The sequence below is a fragment of the Pelobates fuscus genome, chromosome 3 (genome assembly GCF_036172605.1).
Source record: "Pelobates fuscus isolate aPelFus1 chromosome 3, aPelFus1.pri, whole genome shotgun sequence".
Lineage (NCBI taxonomy): Eukaryota > Metazoa > Chordata > Amphibia > Anura > Pelobatidae > Pelobates > Pelobates fuscus.
Window position 1 is genome coordinate 424,197,686 of NC_086319.1, and position 20,976 is coordinate 424,218,661.

Consider the following 20,976-nt stretch of genomic DNA (forward strand, 5'->3'; position numbering starts at 1 on the left):
TTTGTTTTGTTTTTGAATGTCAGAAATGTATATTTGTGAATGTTGAGATGTTATATTGGTTTCACTGGTAAAAATAAATAATTGAAATGGGTATATATTTGTTTTTTGTTAAGTTTCCTAATAATTATGCACAGTAATAGTCACCTGCACACACAGATATCCCCCTAAAATAGCTATAACTAAAAACAAACTAAAAACTACTTCCAAAAATATTCAGCTTTGATATTAATGAGTTTTTTGGGTTCATTGAGAACATGGTTGTTGTTCAATAATAAAATTAATCCTCAAAAATACAACTTGCCTAATAATTCTGCACTCCCTGTATATTTCCTACTTCGTTTCTTCTCCCCATTCTATATTCCCTAATCCATTCCCTCTCCCCATTCTATATTACCTAATCCATTCCCTCTCCACCGTTCCATTTCATTCCCTCTTCTCCATTCTCTGTTTCATTCCCTCTCACATTCCTTTTCACTCCCTCTGTTACCATTCCCTGTTCCCTCTCCCCTGCTCTCCTCTCTGTCTCTGTTTTGCAATGTGTGCCCCTCCCTCTGTTACATTTCAGGAAATCTCCTCCCTCTGTAATTCTGTTATCTGTTCCTCCTTGTATCGAGCCCATATCTGTTGCAACTTAGAATCATAACAAGCCTCCGTAGAAGTGGGTAAGTCTTCACAGGGTGTATGCTGGTGTAACCCCAAAATATGAGTGAAATTCCCTTCAATAGGCAAATTTGCTAATTCTTTGTAAAACTTAAAGAAAACATTTATTTAACACTATGCAAAACGTCTTATTCTAGAAATAACATATTACGTTATTGAACCCCTTCCTATAACGTCTCCATGTCCTATAATCTATTCTATTATATCCCTTCTTTAAGAAAGTGAAATCAGAGAGGCCTTTAACATTTAACCCCAGGGGAAGTATGTGTGTGTGGTGTGCAACACAAAGCTACGTTTAGTTATGGGCCCCTGGGGTGGGGCATTTGGAGAGCAGGGTGGGCCAATGCTCCACTCCTCAGTTTATACACAACTGGGGAAAAAAAGTTCCAGGACAGAGTTTTGATCTGTCTCCAACCCACTGCTCAGCTGCAGCAGTGGGAATAAACCCCTCCCTGCTAGGCAGGTAAGAGAGACGCTGTTCTCTCCTGTGAGAGAGTCAAGGCTGGCTTGGAGCACTGGGAGTGCAGAAGGAACGCAGTCAAGGCTGGCAAAGACACTAGGTTAGTGAAACCAATAATATTTTGTTCTAGTTTAATCCCTGAGAGAGAGGGAATCTGATGTTAGTTAGTGCTCAGACGAGCTAGGTTTTTGTTTATAGGGATTTGTTATATTTATGTTTTCATTTGCTGCTGTCTCCTGTGTGGATTTGCAAATAAAGTGCCTGGATTATATGAAAACCAAAGGACTGTGCCTGTTGTTTACCCTAGAGGACCGTGCTACCTGCAGACAAGGATCACACTCCCAATAACTCCTCCAGTTACTCCATATATCCCAATGTATAACCCCTCCCATTACTCATTATATCCCTCCCATTACTCAATTTAACTCCTCCCATTACTCCATATAACTCTCCCTATAACCCCTCCTATTACTCCATATAACTCTCCCTATAACTCCTCCTATTACTCCATATAACCCTCCCTATAACCCCTCCTATTGCTCCATATAACCCTCCCTATAACGCCTCCTATTACTCATTATATCCCTCCCATTACTCAATTTAACTCCTCCCATTACTCCATATAACTCTCCCTATAACCCCTCCTATTACTCCATATAACTCTCCCTATAACCCCTCCTATTACTCCATATAACCCTCCCTATAACCCCTCCTATTGCTCCATATAACCCTCCCTATAACGCCTCCTATTACTCCATATAACCCTCCCTATAACCCCTCCTATTAGTCCATATAACTCCTCCTATTACTCCATATAACCCTCCCTATAACTCCTCCTATTACTCCATATAACCCTCTATATAAATCCTCCTATTACTCCATATAACCCTCCCTATTACTCCTCCTATAACCCTCCCTATAACCCCTCCTATTACTCCATATAACTCTCCCTATAACCCCTCCTATTACTCTATATAACCCTCCCTATAACCCCTCCTATTACTCTATATAACCCTCCCTATAACTCCTCATATTACTCCATATAACCCTCACTATAACTCCTCCTATTACTCCATATAACTTCCCTATAACCCCTCCTATTACTCCATATAACCCTCCCTATAACCCCTCCTATTACTCTATATAACCCTCCCTATAACTCCTCATATTACTCCATATAACCCTCACTATAACTCCTCCTATTACTCCATATAACTTCCCTATAACCCCTCCTATTACTCCATATAACCATCCCTATAACTCCTCCTATTACTCCATATAACTTCCCTATAACCCCTCCTATTACTCCATATAACCCTCCCTATAACGCCTCCTATTACTCCATATAGCCCTCCCTATAACCCCTCCTATTAGTCCATATAACTCCTCCTATTACTCCATATAACCCTCCCTATAACGCCTCCTATTACTCCATATAGCCCTCCCTATAACCCCTCCTATTAGTCCATATAACTCCTCCTATTACTCCATATAACCCTCCCTATAACTTCTCCTATTACTCCATATAACCCTCTGTGACGAAACCAACCTCGCCACTGGGCATTGGAGAAGCCTGTTTGCCCGCCTCCTACCTGCTGACTATGGCCCCTTGAAAATTGGTACGTTTAGAGAACTATATTTGGGCATATTGTATTTTATTGTGTGACTGCTGGCCCTTTAAGCACAGTGAATGGTATTTTATTGTACTGCTGCTGGCCCTTTAAGAACTGTCTGGGGACATATTGAGACTTTGGGTAACAATACCCTTTAAGACTATGGCCCCTGAAAACGTATGGACTTTTATTGGTGTGTATGGCCCTTTAAGAACCGTCTGGGGACATCTTGTAACTTCGGGTAACAATGCCCCTTTAAGACTATGTCCCCAGACCTGTAAAATAACTTGCCCCTGGCTCTCTCCCACTTGGTTCAGTAAATAGGGCTTACTGAACCAAGTACCACACAGGCGGACCACCCAGAAGCTAAAGGGTGCAGGCAATTTACCTCCCAGGCTGTGAGGTTACTGCCGGTCAATTGCCGAGCGCTGGGTGGCCGCCATTCGGCAGCCGAACACGTGGCGGCGGCCATTTTGGTCATTCGAATGCGGTCAGCGGTGTATGTTAAAGATTCTGTGGAACTAAAATCGGCTTCACATTCTGCCGAACACCGCTGACCCTTACCTTCTCCCATACGGAACTTGCAGCTCCAGAGACTAAGTCCCGTTCGAAATGGGACTTAGTCGTTTTTTCGCATGAAATTGACCGACCGCACAGCCCAAATCTATGGAACTGTTTTGGGCAGGAAATTGTGCTTGCGGTCGGTCATAAAGGACTTCCAGCTAACTTTTGATCCACTGGGGGGATTTGGCTGATTTTTGGAAGGGTGTATGTTTAAAGTATGCTGATTCTAAATATATGGTTTTTGGGAAGATTGGATGTACGGTTTTAAAGTTATAGCACATGTATAAAAACTGTATTTTCCCTGGCTGTAATAATTATGTTAACTGGTTATCTGAGGGGAGGGAACTTGTGGGTTGTAACCGTTATGCTATTGGCTGTGGGCGGGCTTTTATGTGTAAGATGGAAATAAAAGCAGACTGGGTGTGCTAGCACCTCAGATCATCTTGTGCCTTCATGAAGTTTCGGCTCATGTTTGGGGGATTGGAGAACTACACTCTGGGGATTGCTATAATCACTATACTCCCCAGGGTATAATCGCTGAGCTCTGCTAAGAGCTGTTCCTGTGCCTGCTCTCTGGAATTCGGAGAGGTCCATCTACTGGAAGCTAGACCCTGGTCTTGGGTCCAGAGTGGGTAGCGTGGCGAGACCCCAACCAAGCTGCGGCGGTTCGGGGGAGTCTACAGTGGTTATGGTGTCTGGTGGAGTGCTTGGAGACCTCGGAAAGCACTAGGAGCATCCGTCAGCGGAGGGTACCCGGTCGGGGTGCCAGCGGTTCCGTTACACCCTCTATATAAATCCTCCTATTACTCCATATAACCCTCCCTATTACTCCTCCTATAACCCTCCCTATAACCCCTCCTATTACTCCATATAACTCTCCCTATAACCCCTCCTATTACTCTATATAACCCTCCCTATAACTCCTCATATTACTCCATATAACCCTCCCTATAACTCCTCCTATTACTCCATATAACCCTCCCTATAACCCCTCCTTTTACTCTATATAACTGTAGCGGATTGGTACCGGGCTGTCCCACGACATGTATGAGAATAAGTGTATTTGGTCATATGGCTGGTTTAATGTGTATGTACATGTATAGAAAGCATGGTATCCGGGTATAATGACAGTTAAATGTATGTAAAGAATTGTATTCCTCTAGTTGTTCGGTAGAATCATTCAAATAAAACAAGGGAATGAAACTACCGAACAACCAGACCACCCAGGAATAAGTGTGCCTCCAATTACCGTTTGCAACAATGTTGCAAACAGGTAATTGGCAATCAGTGCAGTGTGGTCTTTGTCCTCTGGGTGGCCGCCATTCGGGAAACAACCACGTGGCGGCGGCCATCTTAAACTACCGAACAGCGGTGTTTTGCCGTCGAGTGTCTGGAACTAAAATCGGACACTTGACTAGGCAAACACCGCTGAGACCTCCATACTCCCAGAAATTCGTATGGAAACTACCGAATGACCCGCCGTTCGGTAGAAAGAGCCCCATAAACAAGGGAATTCATTCAAACCCTCTCCAGGCTCTATAACACAGGCAATTCGCCTGTTTTCATTCCCTTGTTTGTGACCGACCGCAGGGCCAAAATGCATGGAACTGTTTTCGGATACTTTACCCATGCGGTCGGTCAAATCTTTGGAACCCCATATCTCACGAACCATTCATCCGAATGGGCTAATTTTTAAGTATGTTGGTCCCCCAGAATAGAGCTATCTGGGGATGTTGGATTTGTGGATGTACCCCAAGTATTTAGGGTACATCCAAAACTCGGGGAAAACTGTGTACACAATAAGGGGATTATGATGCTAGAGGAGGGGAGGAGATCTGTGGGAGGTTACTACTTAGAGATTGGATAATGTCTTAAGTGATAGAACCTCCTCCCTTGCATGGGAGAGGGCTTTATAAGGAACTGTGGAATAAAGCTTGTCAGTCTACTCCTGAAACTGTGTGTCGTCCAGTTATTGGGATTGCGATGGGGATACTGCTGTATTACTTTACCTGCTGGAAACCTTGCCTATGGACTTAACATCACCTTGTTCCTGAGCCTCACTGGAATCTCTAGTGGAGAACAGCTGTGCAAGATCGGCTCTCCGCTACAATAACCCTCCCTATAACTCCTCCTATTACTCCATATAACCCTCCCTATAACTCCTCCTATTACTCCATATAACCCTCCCTATAACCCCTCCTTTTACTCTATATAACCCTCCCTATAACTCCTCTTATTACTCCATATAACCCTCCCTATAACTCTTCCTATTACTCCATATAACCCTCCCTATAACTCCTCCTATTACTCCATATAACCCTCCCTATAACTCCTCCTATTACTCCATATAACCCTCCCTATAACTCCTCTTATTACTCCATATAACCCTCCCTATAACTCTTCCTATTACTCCATATAACCCTCCCTATAACGCCTCCTATTACTCCATATAACCCTCCCTATAACCCCTCCTATTACTCCATATAACCCTCCCTATAACTCCTCCTATTACTCCATATAACCCTCCCTATAACTCCTCCTATTACTCCATATAACTCTCCCTATAACCCCTCCTATTACTCCATAACCCCTCCCTATAACTCCTCCTATTACTCCATATAACCCTCCCTATAACTCCTCCTATTACTCCATATAACCCTCCCTATAACTCCTCCCATTACTCCATATAACTCTCCCTATAACTCCTCCTATTACTCCATATAACCCTCCCTATAACTCCTCCTATTACTCCATATAACCCTCCCTATAACTCCTCCCATTACTCCATATAACTCTCCCTATAACTCCTCCTATTACTCCATATAACCCTCCCTATAACTCCTCCTATTACTCCATATAACCCTCCCTATAACTCCTCCTATTACTCCATATAACCCTCCCTATAACTCCTCCTTTTACTCTATATAACCCTCCCTATAACTCCTCTTATTACTCCATATAACCCTCCCTATAACTCTTCCTATTACTCCATATAACCCTCCCTATAACGCCTCCTATTACTCCATATAACCCTCCCTATAACTCCTCCTATTACTCCATATAACCCTCCCTATAACTCCTCCTATTACTCCATATAACCTGTGACAGACCACCCTGTCCTTGGATTATATAAACCGTTTTTCCATTCCCTTGTTTGTTCGGTATATTGCATTCAACTTCAATTTTACTATTGCCTTGTTAGAATATCGCACAAACTACCGAATGACCAGACCACCCGTATACGGATTGTGCTGCTTGTTAACCTCTGTCACCTCTGCCAGCACCTCATTACCACCCCTAACCGCAACATTCTAAACGGTCGGCTGGGTGGTCGCTGTGTGAATTGTGCGAACATGTGGCAGCAGCCATCTTAAGCCGCAAACGCAGGCAGCGGCGTCTGGTCATCGAGTGTGTGGAACTAAAATCGGACACTCGACCGCCCAATCACCGCTGAACTTCCACCTTCACTGCGTTCGCCTATCTTTCGTCTGGCAAGAACACCATTCGGTAGTAGCTTACTCCCGAACGAGGGACACATAACCAGCATACGGACAAATGTCTCCATTCAGTATTTTGTGTGATTCTGTACTCCCAAAAGAGACTGACCGCTCAGAACAATTCCATGGAACTATTCTGGGCATCAGCCTCATGTGCGGTTGGTCAAAAATATACCCCGGGGGCGTTTCAGTTGCGTTCGTAGGATCTGATCGCTTTCTGTATATGTTGGGCGTTCAGATCCAGGCTATCCAGGGATATAGGACTTAAGGGGGTACCTATTTATATTGTATGTATTTTGGGGTGTGATAACTGTACATTGTTCTGTACCTGAGAGGTAATTTTATTTAGATGTTTGTTTTCAGCAGTCCTCTCTAGGTACAGTAGAAAATGTGTGAGGGATTCCCCTGCTTTGTCACTCTGGAAACACCTTGCATGGGGGGTTGCATAAAAGGCTGTGTGGGGTTCCCAATAAATCAGTACATCCCCAGCATAGAGCCTCGTCTCATGTTTGTGGGAGAAAGCTATACCAGCTATATCACTACTTGGAATTATTGCCGCATCACTCACACTAGAGGGAACAGAACATCTCTGGCAGTGAAACCCCTTTTCCCATTGGGGTGTCCGCCACATAGATCTTCCCACCCATGGAGCTTAAACCAGAAAGATGCCAGTGCAGCCATGTGCCTATCCACGATCGCCGGAGCAACCACTCTTACCAGCAGTTGAAACGTAAACCACAGAACTGCATCCAAGCGAGAGTCACCTTTCACCTCTCTCTCCGATCCAACCCAAAACTCTTCCCAAGAATCCCAAACTTTACAGTAGGCCATCCACATGTGGGGAGCTAAGGAAGCTCTCCGAAGCCCCCCAAGCAAGCTGTTCTGAGCACCAACATTTCTTCTGGGCACGCCTGCCCCTCATCCAGCGCTCCAGGTGCCACCATCTGAAATCGGCAACACTGAAAATGAGACAAAGTGTTAGCCACGACATTCAAATAACCCGGGACATGGCGCGCACAGAAAACCACATTGAGAGACATACAGAGCAACACAAACCTACGCAGAAGCTGATAGGTGGTTGACCATGTGCACCATGGACATATTATCGGAGTAGAAGACCACCTTTCTGTCCCTAAGCAAGTCGCACCATAGCAATAGCACCAGCGGAAAAAGCTCAAAAAAGGCGAAGGTGCAGATAGGACCCAGAACCCACACTCCAGACGACCCAGCACCCCCCCCCCCCCGACTATCCTCTCCCCCCCCTCCCCAATGAACCACGCTATACAACTACCCCAACCCACTCAAATACACCTACCCCAACAAGGGATACTCGAGCCCTGAACAGGGGCACACATGGAACCGCATGAACCCCCCGATTTCCCGGGAATACAACCCCTGTAGCACACACAACGAACAAACATGATAACTTCCGAAAATCCTGGAAGTAACACAAAATGCACACAACCACCCATCCGGAACTGCGGAACCCAAAACCCACGACACAGACACACCTCTAAATACACACACGACAAGAAGTTAACGTGAGGGACACACGAACCCAACCCCGGCAAAACTGCACAACCCAGAGCGAAGGGACCTGCGAGTTGCCTAACAGTAGAGGTTGGAATGGAGGCCTGTGAGCCCCAGCAGGTATAAAGTACGAACCGCAACTGATATGTAAGAACCGAATAATAGCTCATGAGCACCGGAGCATTGTTTAATTTTGTGAAAGGTATTCGCGATATTGCGAAAACACAGAGGAGCCCCGGTAGAAACAGGCGCCCCTTTGCTCAGTTATGTACACTGATAGTGGACCCCCACTATGCACCATTACCTGCTACTGTCGTACAGAGTCGGGGGAGGTGCCGAATCTGTAGCCGAACCCGTCCTATCTGCTAAACACCACAAAGAGCGGCAAAGCCCAGTTGTTCCTAAGCCGTGCGGATTGGGTCTCTCCTGGCTCTGAGCGATACATGCCGCGGTGCCACCTTGCAGGGGTATGGGCTCTACCCCATCACCCCATCTTAGCCTCTTGTAGGAGGACAGGGTATAGGACAAGGGCCATAACACGGGGTGAGACAAAAGAAAAAGGAGGAAAAGGTGCTTAGTTTTACTTTTTTCCTAAAGGTCGCAGTTAACGGTTCTCACTCTATATAATCCGAAAACATACATTTTATTCTCTAACCTTAAACAAAGATGGATATTGTAAATGTGGTTTACTTCAATTATAACACATACAAATATATGTATTATAAGAGATGCATAAAACCCGATAACAGGGACCTGCGAGTCCGACAACATTGTGGGCCTGCGAGCCTGAACTGATACTAGCATTTTCTTCTCACAATAACTCACCCTGGAGACCTGCGAGTCTCACTGTTTCCTAAACTTGAATAACGAATTAATAAAAATTATATTCACAAAAAAAGGCAAAGGTGCTAATGATTGGGCTCACAGTCCACCCAGCCGACCAAGGCTCTGCACCTGCCACCTGTAGTGATGTCGCGAACATAAAATTTTCGGTTCGCGAACGGCGAACGCGAACTTCCGCAAACGTTCGCGAACCGGCGAACCGGGCGAACCGCCATAGACTTCAATGGGCAGGCGAATTTTAAAACCCACAGGGACTCTTTCTGGCCACAATAGTGATGGAAAAGTTGTTTCAAGGGGACTAACACCTGGACTGTGGCATGCCGGAGGGGGATCCATGGCAAAACTCCCATGGAAAATTACACAGTTGATGCAGAGTCTGGTTTTAATCCATAAAGGGCATAAATCACCTAACATTCCTAAATCACAATGGATATGGATTGACACCTGACAGATGACATATTGACACCTTGACATATGGATTGACACCTGTCCTCAGAAGCCCTGATACACACTGACACAGAGCAGAATAGGGACTGTTCCCCCTACATAGGGTCACTTAGCAGATATGGATTGACACCTATCCTAAGGATCCCTGATACACACTGACACAGAGCAGAATAGGGACTGTTCCCCCTACATAGGGTCACTTGGCAGATCTGGATTGACACCTGTCCTCAGGGACCCTGATACACACTGACACAGAGCAGAATAGGGACTGTTCCTCCTACATAGGGTCACCATTTTTAGCCCAAGGCAGCTCATCTCATCAGGCCTTTTTTAGTCGAATGTATCGCCCACTGTCAGTCCTTTCGGGATCCATCCTTCATTCATCTTAATAAAGGTGAGGTAATCTAGACTTTTTTGACCTAGGCGACTTCTCTTCTCAGTGACAATACCTCCTGCTGCACTGAAGATCCTTTCTGACAGGACACTTGAAGCGGGGCAGGCCAGAAGTTCTATCGCAAATTGGGATAGCTCAGGCCACAGGTCAAGCCTGCACACCCAGTAGTCAAGGGGTTCATCGCTCCTCAGAGTGTCGATATCTGCAAGTAAGGCGAGGTAGTCTGCTACTTGTCGTTCTCTGAGGGTGGATCCCTCCATCCTAACCACCCATTTGAGGAAGGAGCTAAACGTCTTGAGGAAGGAGCTAAAAGTATGAAATTGATGCCCATCAACAGCCCATCTGGAGGCACAAATCGGCAAAGTAAGCCCCCCCCAAAAAACAACCCAACAAGTGATGGCACTCGGGGTGAACAGGCAGCAGGCGTAAAGCCACCTCCATCATAAGGGCGTCACACCCAGCCTGCTTAACCAACTCGACCCATTGGTCAAATGATGCGTAAGCAACTGAGCACAGGTCGGCATCAGTGTCGTCATTCACAGATGAGACCTTAGGACACCCCAAAGGAGACACGTTCAGGTTGAAAAAATGCGGCTCTCCAAATGGACCGGCCATCTTTTCCACTTGAAATTCCTTGCTCATTTTTCCCGTCACCACCTCAAATTCCGGAAACCCTGTATACCCTCTTTTCCGAAAGGGAATAAAGAAACCCACCTCAAAACCCGACCGTAACAGCTCAGCAGCACTCTTCTTACCATAGCGGCTTAGTCACAGTAGCAGCGCATTGAGTTTCACTGCCGTGAAGCCCCTGGGCAATGGAGGCTGCACCAGCCACGCCTGCCCCTGAGGCGGCACCTTCCTTTCTTTGTTTAAAACACATGTTGAGACCATGGGCGCCCCCACAGCCAGAGCACTGGTGCTTAAACCTACAGGCCAATCCCCACTTGCACTGACCCTCGTTAAAGAGCCATCAAACGCCCTTTTTAAAGGTGGTCGTCATCGCGGGCTGTCCCCCTGTGGTGGCCGCTTGCTGAAAGGGAGACGCCTTCTGTGCCATCATCAATTTATTTCAGAGAGGCAGGTCCATCTGGTCCCACCTCATCCCAGGGGTCGCCGAGAGCTGCTGCTGGAACGGCTTGTCATATTTCCATCACGTGAGCCCACCGTACGTGCGATATGCCACCCAATTAACAGAACAAGGAGGAACACAGCCCCGGTGACTTTTCCCTAAGCACGCTGGCAAGAATGCAAAATGCCCGCAGCCAATTACCGAATTACTTCAGAATCTTCCAGAACCTCTTTTCTTCCTCCTCCTCCTTGTCATCCTTCTTGTCCTCCTCTTTCATGTCGATAAATTCCTCCAAAGGAAGGAGTGAAAATATCTTGCAGAACCCCTTCCACAACTTCTCCTTCACCTCCTGCTTCAAGTGGATCCTCAAAGGCCCCGCTTAGGAGATGTGCGTATTCTGCCTGGCTGCCTCCAGGACACACCCCGCTAACTCCATCCTCTCAGTTCCCAAGTCCGCCACCGCCGTCGCCAATGCCACTTCCATCGCCGACCCACCTGCAGAAGCACCAGCAACAACAGATCCCATACCCACTTGAGTCACCGTCCCCTGAACCCATACCTGGCCCACGTCAGCCCTGTGCTGTCCCTCCGTCCCCCAGGAATCAATCAGGTGTTGTAAACTGTGTGAGTGCAAAGCAGCATCTGACTCACCGGCCAAGCCTCCAGCCTGTGATGGCTGCAGGGCTGCTTCACAAGATCCAACAACTCCAGGATGCTGCCCGTCCATCAGTTGATCAACTGGGGGAACCACCCGAGGCCAGTAATGTCATGATGAAGATCAGCTCCTTGACCTGGAAAGAGGAGAAGAATTCCTGGGCGGGAGCACAGATCCTCACCTACCCTCCCGCTGCGTCCCAGGGATCGCCTGTGTGAAACCAAAGCATCCCTTTGGCCTCTGGCCTGCCTGCATCTAGATGCCCCACTGACTGTACCCCTCGGGATCCTGCAAACTGCCCTGGGGGACCTACATCGCGACTCCCCACTGGAACTCCCTGAGCCATCACCGTAAGATCTGCCAGCGTTTGAGGGGAGCAAAGGGGAAGGCCCTGCCAAGCAGGAGCTGGATTACCCGGCACTGCCTCTCCTGGATTACCCGGCACTGCCCCCATAGCATCTGAGCCTGGGCGGCTCCAACCGCCGCCATCTGCCAGTCCCGCCGTGCTGCCATCACCTGTGGGTCACCGATTGAGGCAGACTTCCTGGTAATCTGACTGGATACCTCCGCCAATCATGCTTTATGGTTATCACAGAGTATCATAAGCACTTCGCCGGGACACCATAAGCACTTCCAGCCCCTAGCCGCCGCAGCTTGGCTGGGAACTTGCCGCCTCTTCCCACACTGGACCCGAGCCCTGGATCCAGCTTCCAGTGGTTAGAGCTCTCCTCCAGAGAGTATAGCAAGTAAAAGAGCAAGCCTAGCTTTCCCCTCTCCCCCCACACATTAGCTGAGACTGAATGATTGGAGTGAACTCTTTAATGCAGGGCCACACACAGCCTTTTATCCAAAGTCCTCTGCAAGGGGTTTCCAACACAAAGTTACAGGGTAATCCCTCCTGTGGCGAAACCAACTTCGCCACTGTGGACTGGAGAAGCCTGGTTGCTAGCCTCCTGCCCTGCGACTATGGCCCTAGACATATTGTACTGTAAAAACTATATTTGGGCATGTAATAATGTATATTGCTGCTACCGGCCCTTTAAAAGCATCTAGGAACAGATTGGGACTTTTGGGACTACTGTCCCTTTAAGGTCGTGAAGCATATTCTAGTGTACTGCCTGTAATATTGTATATGTATTATGTGTTAAGTTTAACCTGGGTGATATATATGCAGCATTCATCTGATCGTTCGGTAGAATCACTCAATTCATTATATTGAGTGAAACTACCGAACAACCAGACCACCCAGGAATAAGTGTGCCTCCAATTACCGTTTGCAACAATGTTGCAAACAGGTAATTGGCAATCCATGTAATGTATTCTGTGTCCTCTGGGTGGCCGCCATTCGGGAAACAACCACGTGGCGGCGGCCATCTTTAACTACCGAACAGCGGTGTTTTGCCGTCGAGTGTCTGGAACTGAAATCGGACACTCGACTAGGCAAACACCGCTGAGACCTCCAGACTTCCAGGATTTCGTGGGGAAACTACCAAACAGCCCGCCGTTCGGTAGAAAGAAACCCACGAACTAGGGGATTCAGGCGAATTCCCCTTAGTCTCTATAACCCAGGCAATTCGTCTGTTTCATTCCCTTTTCTGTGACCGACCGCAGGGCCAAAATGCATGGAACTGTTTTCGGATACTTTACCCATGCGGTCGGTCAATACTTTAAAGTCCCATAACTCCCGAACCGTTTATCCGAATGGGCTGATTTTAACATATGTTGTCCCTCCAGACTAGGGCTATCTGGAGATATTGGATTTGTGGATGTACCCCTAGTATTTAGGGTACATCCAAAACTTGGGTAAAAATATGTCCCTGTTAATTGTATTAACAGATATGTTGGAGGGAGGAGATGTGTGGGTTGTACCTTAAACTGGATTGGTGTACTGTAAACCCCTCCCTTGCATGGGAGAATCTCATATAAGCCTGTGTGTGAATAAATCAGTGTTGTTGCTGTTTAACCCTGAAGCTGGAGTGTGTCTCTTTCTTGGGGGAAAGGGGACTGTATGCCGACTGCCAGGAGTGTAAGCTGTCCATATTGCTTTTCCTGTTCGGCTGCTTCCAGGGTTAGTGTGTCTGCTGTTCGAGAGTTGGTGAATCCGTGCAGTTTGGGAGTTCGGGAACTTGGTGCTTATAGTAGCTGCTGGTCTATCTAAAGGGGATTATCGCCTAAACGGATTTTTCCCCTTTTATGCTGAAACGGTCCGTTACACCTCCCATGACCTTCTGTGCCTGAGAAATAATTGCGTGAGGAAGCCTCTTATATTTAATTATCTCTCAGATCTTTCTGTACAACAGTTTCTAACACCCCACAAACACATTTCAATATTTCAAAAGGGGTTAATTGATTACATGGAATGTCCTAGCTTACAATCCCAGTTCCTCTTTGAAGCTTGGACTCCAGCAGAGCTATTCTGTAGGGTGTGGGAAGTCACACAGAAGTGGCCTGGAAGTCTGGGCTCACATCTGCCATATGTCTTGCTTGCCTCTCAGATAGGAAGTCCTTTGACATGGTAATGATCAAGCCTCCCAGAAACAGGACACCCTTTATTTAATACCATATCCAAAAGAGACATTTGCTTAACCCAATTATCCCCCAGGCACTAGAGTTCCAGATCACAAAACATAAACTAATAAATATACATCCCACACATATAGGAACCCTAACAATAAACCAGGGAAATCACACGAACAGTCTTTTCACATGCTTTTCACAGGGCCCATATGTAGGCATGGCACTCAGTGACGGCGTTTCGTCACATCGGTGCACCGCCTCTATTCTGAAAAACAAACTTACCAGGCCAAAAGAGTGGGCACACAATTTCAGCCAGGTAAGAAAATGTAACTGATGAATTCTAAAATGGCTGCCTATTTATACTGGGTTAGCCACTTAGTCCCAACCACCCTATCCCAACACCCATTCCACCTAAGCCCGCCTCCTAGCTCTGTCAAGGCCCTTATCCACTAAGCTGCGCTCGTTCCTTGGGACTACATAACAGGCGCATTGTCGCATCGTCGCCATATGGGCTAGTGGAATAAAATCACCCATCATCTACCCAAAAAGACATGAACACTGTTATATGGGTCAAATAAGTCTACAGCTTTATTAAATATAATCAATCTACATTCACAGAGGCTTCTCATTGAGAAGCTTTCGAGCTGGAGCAGTGAGTGCACATACGGTCTGCCATAAAGACAAGATCAGTGGAGTGTTGCATTGATGGTTGTCCTGCCACAAGTTTCTCCCATTTCCACACATGATCTCTGGAGCTCACTTTGAGTGACCATTGTGGGGGTGGGTGGGGGCTCCTATTCTATGCTTCTATTTCCTCTGGGTGTGAGGAGATATCGGGAAGGGGCTTTCCCCTGCTCCTCCTGTTCCTTCCTCTCACCCTTCCATCTCTTTCGCTCCTCCTGGGGGTTCCGCAAACAGGGATTTTCTTTTTGGCCTTAGTTTTTTTTTGATCAGTGGGAACAGGGAGCAAGGGGTTCCTAGGTTGGACAATGCACTGCTCTAGGCCTGTTCTCCCTTTTTCAGCATTCAGGTGTACAGGCTTGATAGGTTTCCATCCCCTTGGCAAGTGGGTTGGGCGGTGGCATTTTTACTGTTCCTTCGGCACTAGTGGCTCCCCATGTGCTCAGCATGAAAGCAGGTGTGGGGGTCAGCCCCATGGATTTAGATAGCTCATCGGGTGTTGTGGATTTCGCAAAAGGGGCTGCACCTATGTGCTGGTCTCGCCCCATGGACCTGACTATGAAACCCAGAGTTACAGAAAAAATTTGGAAAGGGGAATTCATTGAGATTACCCAAGGAGAGTAAGGATTCTGATAAGGAGAATGAGAAGTTTCACTATCGGAAGGTGTTACAAAATGCCTTTTGTAACTTTTACTTAATGCGGCAAATTGCCCTGCTTCCCTGTATTATGGAGAAGCCTCATTGCCAACCTTCTGCCCCATGACTATGGCCCTTTAAGAACCGTCTGGGGACATATTGAGACTTTGGTGAACAATGCCCCATTAAGACTATGTCCCCAGACCTGTAAAATCCTTTGTTTGTGCCCTTTTCCCACTTGGTTCAGTAAATGGGGCTTACTGAACCAAGTACCACACAGGCGGACCACCCAGAAGTGGAAGCGTGCAGGCAATTTACCTCCCAGGCTGGGAGGTTACTGCAGGTTAATTGCCGAGCGCTGGGTGGCCGCCGTTCGTACAGACAAACACGTGGCGGCGGCGGCAATCTTTAATTCAGCTGAAGTTTTACCTTCTCCAGACTTCAATGCATTCGACAATTTGAATGCCATTTGACAGTTCATTCGACAATTCGAATGTTTGTCATTCATCTGCTTGAACTGACTTTAACATGGGAAATAGACCGGCCGCACAGCCTGAATTCCTGGAACCATTTTGGGCAGTAAAATGTGCTTGCGGTCGGTCACAAAGGATTTCCGACTAACTTTTTATTTACTGGAGGGATTTGTATGATTTTTGAGAGTGTTCATATTTGAAGTATGCTGAGTAAGAATATGTGATTTTTATGAAGATTGAATGTATAGTTTTAAAGGGACTCTATAGTCTACATATAAAAGCAAGAAAGACAGGTCCCCCAGCCTTCCTTCTTGCTTTTATATGAACTTACATTTAATAAAAAAAAAAATTCGAGGTGTTTTTATATTAAAAACTTACCTCCGTTCCAGCGCCGAGCTCCCAGCCAGGCCGCGCCCCCTTTTTCGTCAAAATGACGAAATCGCGGGGTCCAATAGGACGCTTCTCTGAGAGAAGCGTCAGGGCGATGTGGTGCGCATGCGCGGCTTCGCGCTGCACCAATCGCGTTCTTCATAGAGCGGCATTGACAGCCGCCCTATGAAGAACCTGAGCGCTTTACCGCGCATGTGTGCGGAATGCGCGTTCGCGAGCTGAGCTGTCTGACTGACAGCTCAGCTCGCTTTCTAAAACTATATCAATAAGGTGGGACCTACTGTCCCCCCCCGGCCCCCACCCCTGAGCGGCGGGTGGGGGCCCTAAAATTATCAATAAAATTATCAATTAAATTACTGTCCCCCCCCCGGCCCCCACCCCTGTGCGGCGGGTGGGGGCCCTAAAATAAAAAATAAGGGGGGGACCTACTGTCCCCCCCCCCGGCCCCCACCCCTGAGCGGTGGGTGGGGGCCCTAAAATTCACAATAGGGGGGGGGACCTACTGTCCCCCCCCCCGGCCCCCACCCCTGTGCGGCGGGTGGGGGCCCTAAAATTCACAATAAGGGGGGGGACCTACTGCCCCCCCCAGCCCCCACCCTGAGCGGTGGGTGGGGGCCCTAAAATTATCAATAGGGGGGGACCTATTGTCCCCCCCCGGCCCCCACCCCTGAGCGGTGGGTGGGGGCCCTAAATACAAAGGGGGTGGGGACCCTAGTTAAGCCTCTCCCCTCCCCCCCCCCCCAAAAAAAAAAAAAAAACCCTACCTACCCCCCTCACCCTAAAAATAATGAGTGGGGACCCTTTAACTAAAAACCTGTAAAGAAAAAAAATAAGATAAAAACAACTTACCATTCGATGTTTTCTTTCTTCTAAAATCTTCTTTCTTCAGCCCCAAAAAAGGCCAAATAAAAATCCATAATAACCGACGCAATAAAAAAAAAAAAAACCCGAGCGCAAAAAAAATAATCCATCTTCACCCATGGAGGGCTCCGCGCAGACTGAGCTCCGCAGGGCGGGGGAAGGCTTATAAAGCCTTGCCCCGCCCTGCAATTAGGCTAAGAACACTCTGATTGGTGGGTTTAAGCCAATCACATTGCTCTGTGTCATTTTACAAGCGTGGGAAAATTCCAAAGAACTTTCCCACGCTTGTAAAATTACAAAGAGCACTGTGATTGGATGGATTTCAAGCCATCCAATCACATTGCTCTGTGTCATTTTACAAGCGTGGGAAAATTCCAAAGAACTTTCCCACGCTTGTAAAATTACAAAGAGCACTGTGATTGGATGGATTTCAAGCCATCCAATCACATTGCTCTGTGTCATTTTACAAGCGTGGGAAAATTCCAAAGAACTTTCCCACGCTTGTAAAATGACAAAGAGCACTCTGATTGGCTTAAACCCACCAATCAGAGTGTTCTCAGCCTAATTGCAGGGCGGGGCAAGGCTTTATAAGCCTTTCCCACCCTGCGGAGCTCAGTCTGCGCGGAGCCCTCCATGGGTGAAGATGGATCATTTTTTTTGCGCTCGGGGTTTTTTTTTTTTTTTTTTTTTTTTTTTATTGCGTCGGTTATTATGGATTTTTATTTGGCCTTTTTTGGGGCTGAAGAAAGAAGATTTTAGAAGAAAGAAAACATCGAATGGTAAGTTGTTTTTATCTTATTTTTTTTCTTTACAGGTTTTTAGTTAAAGGGTCCCCACTCATTATTTTTAGGGTGAGGGGGGTAGGTAGGGAGATATTTTTTTTTGGGGGGGGGGAGGGTTAACTAGGGTCCCCCCACCCACCGCTCAGGGGTGGGGGCTGGGGGGGACAGTATGTCCCCCCTTATTTTTTATTTTAAGGCCCCCACCCACCGCACAGGGGTGGGGGCCGGGGGGGACAATAGGTCCCCCCTTATTGATAATTTTAGGGCCCCCACCCGCCGCACAGGGGTGGGGGCCGGAGGGGCAGTATGTGCCCCCCTTATTTTTAATTTTAGGGCCCCCACCCACCGCTCAGGGGTGGGGGCCGGGGGGGGGGGGAGGAGAGTAGGTCCCCCCCCCCCTTCAACCACTATTGTGGCCAGACAGCATCCCTGTGGGTTCGGGCTTCAGCTGTCAGCTGAAGCCACGCCCACAGCAGTGCTGACAGGCTGTCAGCACACAAAGCGCGTTCACAGTGCTTTGTGTGCTGATAGCCCGTCTGATGCATTCACCCAGAATGCATCGGACGAGAGGCCTTTTTAGGGCCTCTGAACTCGGAAGTCCCTCTGGTGGCCGTCTGATTGACTGCAACAAGAGGTGTTCCAAGCTTCCAATGTAAACACTGCATTTTCTCAGAAAATACAGTGCTTACAAGAAATAGGCTCCGGGTAGCTGTAGCACTCACCTGAACAACCTCATTAAGCTGAAGTTGTTCAGGTGACTATAGTGTCCCTTTAATGTTACAGTATATGTGTAAAAAGTATATTTTTCCTGCCTGTGATAATTACTTTAACCTATTGTGTACAGTAATTATAATCACAGGCAGAGGGGAGGATTTTGTGGGAATGAATGGGAGTGTTTTTACTGTATATTACGTGTTTTATTGGTTGTTTTACAAAACCCTGTACTGTATGTGTAAAACCTGCATAAAAGAAGGCCCTTTGTAGCTGATTAAAAGGAGAACTACTTGTCCCTCTAACTTGCAGCCTCGACTCATGTTTGTAGGGGACAGCTATAATCACTACAGGGATTGCTATGCTCTTCATACTCCCTTAGCTGTTGAGCTCTTGTAAGAGCTCTTGTTCCTGATCCTACTTCGCTCTACAGAAGGAAGAGGTTCACCTACTGGAACCTGGAACCTGGTCATAGGTCCAGGGTGGATAGCAGACGGCAAGATCCCAGCCAGGTAGCCTATGGTGCTGATGGTCCTTTGGTGAGCGCTAGGAGCATCCTTTCAGCTAACCTGGAGGAAACCGTAAAAGAAGGTTACCTAGACTTTTGGGAATTGGGCCCGGGGTGTTCTCTACCAAGGCTCCCCAAAAATGCTCAGCATTATTTTATTCCTTTTATCAGTACACTTGCCGTACTTCTGGTGGACATGGTCCACCTCAGGGCCTGCGGAACATTCAGTTTTGCCAGCTGCAGTCTCTCTTGGTTAAGTTGAACTTCGCCTGTAGGATTATGTCCATGGGGTTGTGAGGCCTCATAATTTTGTTCAGTTTATGCAACAGTTATGGGAGGTCTGGGATTCCTTTCTGACTGCTTATAATGGGAAGTCCTATTGGCAGACGCTCGAGGTGTCCAGTTCTGATTGCCACTTTTATACGGATGTGGAACCAATTTCGGGGTGATTTTGGAGTCTCATGGTGTGCTGACACTTTGCCGGCTGGCTGGCATTCCTCGGGCATTACTCAGAATCTTGCTTTACTTGAGCTCTTTCCCATACTGGTAGCTTTAGAACTGTGGGGGTCACTGTAACTGATCACCTGGCACCCCGACTGGGTACCTCTGTTGAAGGATGCTCAAAGCGCTTACAGAGGGCTCCAAGCGCTCCGCAGACACCACAACCACCGCAGACCCCACGAACCGCCACAGCTTGGTTGGGGTCTCGCCATCTCCTACCCACCCTGGACCTACGACAAGGCTCCTCCAAGAGAGTGAAGCAGGAACTGGCTCTTAAAAGAGCCTAGAAGTGATTATCCAAGGGAGCATGGAGAGCATAACAATCCCTTGTAATGATATAGCGATTCCCCCAATAAGAGACAGGACTCTAGATTGAGGGTGAAGAAGAACTCTCATGTTTAATGGCAGGTACTCTGCTTTTATGCAGTTCTCCCCTGCAAGGGAGACGCCCACAGGCAATTAGGCATTTTCCAATCAGATATCGGTTACATCCCACATATTCCCTCCCCTCTGCTTGGGAGATAATTGAGTTTCTTACTGTTTCTACTCAATTATCTCCAACTAAAACTTATCCATTTTATAACTTTATGATTTTGTATCACACAGGAATAAAACTCATATTTTTATGAACCACACAACTTGGGGACAAACATATCAAACATTAGTATAAATCGGTTAAGTGGTTCCAGAGATATTGAAAAAGTCTCTTTGGACCGACTGCATGCCCAAAACAGTTCCACAAATTCAGGCTGTGCGGTCGGTCTATTTCTGCCTTGAAAATTGACAAAGTCCCATCCGAAGGCAGCGTTCGAATAGTCGAACGCACTTCGACTTCTGTCGAAGTGTAACCGGGGTTGTGTTTCCGTAGTGTTAAATTGTCTACTGGAGGTCTATTTTACACCCAAAATGACAAAGTCCAGTTCGAACGTGTGTTCGAATCTTCGAACGGGACTTAGTCTCCAGCCCCAGTGTCGAAGGGTAGGGGAAGGTACAGGTCAGCAATTTGACAGCACACACCGCTGACCGCGTTCGACTGTATTAAAATGGCCGCCGCCACGTGTTCGACTGTCTAATGACGGCCACTTCGACTACTTCGGCACTTCGGCTGTATAATTTTTATGAAGATTGGATGTATATTTTTAAAGTTATAGTACATATATAAAAACTGTATTTTTCCTGCTTGT

General features: G+C 47.1%; 1 protein-coding gene across 1 annotated transcript in view; it reads left to right on the forward strand.

Annotated features, from left to right (window-relative positions):
• The first annotated feature begins 583 nt into the window (after positions 1-583).
• LOC134601573 (phospholipid scramblase 1-like) overlaps positions 584-20,976 on the forward strand; it is a 122,648-nt gene continuing 102,255 nt past the window's right edge. The window contains exon 1 of the mRNA XM_063446096.1: positions 584-662. The gene's annotated coding sequence lies outside the window, so the exon portion shown is untranslated. The remainder of the gene's footprint in view (positions 663-20,976) is intronic.